Raw genomic sequence first — 3092 nt, 5'->3', positions numbered from 1 at the left:
TGCGCAAAGAAAACAGAAATAATGACTTTATTCAACAATTTTTTCTCTTCTGTGTCAATCTTCAACGCGCGTTCAAGAGAGTACTGCAGCTCTTATTCAAAAATATCTTACTCCTAAACAACAAAGTTCATCAATGTACCATTTATATTGCCATCTGATACTGCCACAGTACTTATTAGGAAATCAACAACTACTGCAAAAATCTTCCCAACTGATTCTAATGGTCATAATCAAACAAACATCTGGACAATGAAATGTATGTGAACATGTGCTAGCACTTATGTTTTCTGCAGGATGAAGCTTTCCTCTAGGGGCAAATATTACAAAATTGTCCACGTCTGACAAAGACAAGGATTCCTGTCATGTTCCAATCCGTTGTCATTGTCATAGTGACACAGGTTTCATTGTTCCATTGTCATTGTGATGAGAACACGCTGGTCATTGTATCCTGTTCCCAGGAGTGAAAACATCACCTGCTTCTTGTTCTATTCATGTGTGAATTCCATTCTTGCCCAAACTGTTGTGCATCTCAGATGGCTACAGCGAGCGTGTTTATGTGTATGCAAGTCTGTAAAATCATGCCTAAATTACAATTGAAAATCACTCAGAAGTGATTTTTAATTTATGTGTAAATTAAAAGCCCCCAATGTCCAAATAACCATTCTGTGCTATGGCATCTTTGAGCATGTATAGTTAGTCTGAGTGGAGCGATTTTTCCCTCGAAATGCTCTTCAGCGTTAATGATGGTTGAGTGTCTAGTAAAGCCCTTCCATTGCTTCGCATATCACACTAGAAGACAAATAATATTAATTATACAACCGATCCACATTTACCCACACAGTCCCATAGCATCTTATGTGTGAAACATAACATAATCCAAGCTCAGTGAGGATTTACCATCATATCTCTATTCATTCTTACAATGCATTGCAAGATATAGGCCCTATGAAATCCTATGAAATCTTTTATTTTTAATGATTGGTTTTATACAGTTTTTAAAATTTAAAAAATGTCTAATCAAACTTTAACAATTGAATATGATTGATTTTCTTAGAAAACTGTCTATGAACCAGATGAGTGTAGTGTTTTTGTCCTCTTGATATATTTCCGGAAAGGTCTTTAGGTTCGTCACACTAATGAAATGTGATGTTCTGCTTGCTAGTTGATTTGTGTTTAAAATTAAAGGAATAGTTTACACATAAATTAAATTTCCATTGTTTGCTTATCCTTTCTTTCCTCTGTGCTCTACTAAACATTGCATTTTGAAAACAGCATGGGTTACCACTGATCAAAATGATTTAAAGTTCAAGATTATTTTAAGTTCAACAAAAGAAAGTCATACAGGTTTGGAACGACATGAGAGTGAGTAAATGATGATTTTCATTTTTAGGTGAACTGTCCCTTTAAGATTAGGGTCATTCTCAATCCAGAGTGCATCTGACTGGGCAAAAATCAGTGTAGTGCGGGGATGAGTCATCTTCGTTTTTCTCCGGTTTGTCTTGAAGATAAAAATTGCAAATTTTAAATGTTTATCTGCTGCAGTTTCAGTTATGAGTACAATAATATATAAGATAGCTTCATGGCTAAAACACATGGACTAAAATACGCAAAACTGATTTATTTTGATATCACGAGATCTTAAAGAACTTAGAAAAATAATATAGCCAGTACAAGACCCCTTTATAGCCAAAGTGGTTCTTGAGGAAAACTAAGGAGCTGCAAAAAGCATATGTATTTGTCTTGTTATATCAAGCCACGAAAGTGGAGCAAAGACTGCATTCATTTGCCTCCTATGGACTCTATAGACTGATGGAGAAATGCAAATGTGTGACAAAGAGATGGGAGGAGGGGAGGCTGCAGAGGAAACATGGGGAAAAGATCTGTGAAGGAAGAGAAATCTGAGAGAATGTTACATGTTAAATGATCTTATTATGGGATTATAATCAAGTAGATAAAGTCACTGAGACTGAAAGATGCTGCACAAATCCCTTCCACCAGCGCTCTCTCTCTCTTTCAGTCTTATTCTTAGACAAATATGTAATGGCATATTTACTCTCTAACAGGCACTGTGCTGTATTTGCCTTTTTTGTTTTTGATGTGTTTTTAGTCCATTTTATTTAGTCCATGCCGCCTTTGTTTCTCCTATTTCTGTCTGTTGTTTCATGTTGGTATGCAGAGGCAGTCGCTGGCACTGCTTCCCAGTTCAAACAGCGAGAGATTAGGATCAGTGTGAAGCCTGCATAGAGGCAGAGCTCTGAGAGAGAGGTGGCGATATAGAGAGGGCGGGGTCATTGGGAATGGGTGTGGTTTGGTAAGAGGTGGAGGAAAATGCGTATTGAAGCAGATATAAAGGCAATATAGGCCTGTATGGTATCACACTAAATTTAATTTCGATTGCAAATAACACATGCATAATTTCTGCAATTAAATGTTTATTTCACATAATATTTACTAAAATAATTATAAATAACTTGAGAATTAATACATTTATTCAAATAATTTGAACTAGATTAAGCGTTCAGGTGCTAGGTTCTCAGTGTTGTCAAAATAAAAGTCCTGTTTCCAACCGTTATCATGCCAAATATCGGCCGATAATATTGGTTGACCTATTATTATTATTATTATTCTCTGTATTATATTTGTATATAATTTATTATGTTTGGTGACTCTAGTTGTACTTAAATCACTTATGGCAGCAATAAGTTAAGAATGAAATTAATCCTGGATTGACTAATTTCATTTTAACTGCTAGACAGAAAGAGAAGTGAATCTAAGAGGTATGAGGTATTTGTTCTAGGTTTGGGTAAATTATGTGGTTTTACTTGGCCGGGCATCATCTGTGTGTATCAATCTTTATTAAGCACAGGCAGTTCTGCACAACAAAGCCCCAAAGACCCCTCACACATTCAACAAGCAGTTCTTCTGTATAGTGCTGTGTTTGCCTGTCCCACAGATCATGATGACCTTGTTGGGTATCTTGCTGTGTGGTGTAGGGCTTTATCCAGCCTATCTACACCGATATCTGCTCCTGATAGCAATTATTGCTCACACCTGCCATAGGAGGACAATCAGGAAGGAAATAAACAGGAAAT

General features: G+C 36.3%; 1 long non-coding RNA gene across 1 annotated transcript in view; it reads right to left on the bottom strand.

Moving 5' to 3' along the window:
* Positions 1–1430: 1430 nt before the first annotated feature.
* Positions 1431–3092, bottom strand: part of LOC107581466 (uncharacterized) — a 12771-nt gene continuing 11109 nt past the window's right edge. Inside the window, exon 3 of the long non-coding RNA XR_001608834.1 lies at positions 1431–1441. This is a non-coding gene — a long non-coding RNA (uncharacterized lncRNA). The remainder of the gene's footprint in view (positions 1442–3092) is intronic.

The sequence above is a fragment of the Sinocyclocheilus grahami genome, unplaced genomic scaffold (genome assembly GCF_001515645.1).
Source record: "Sinocyclocheilus grahami isolate Dianchi unplaced genomic scaffold, SAMN03320097.WGS_v1.1 scaffold35.1, whole genome shotgun sequence".
In the NCBI taxonomy this organism is placed as follows: Eukaryota; Metazoa; Chordata; class Actinopteri; order Cypriniformes; family Cyprinidae; genus Sinocyclocheilus; species Sinocyclocheilus grahami.
This window is presented reverse-complemented; position numbering and strand designations above follow the sequence as displayed.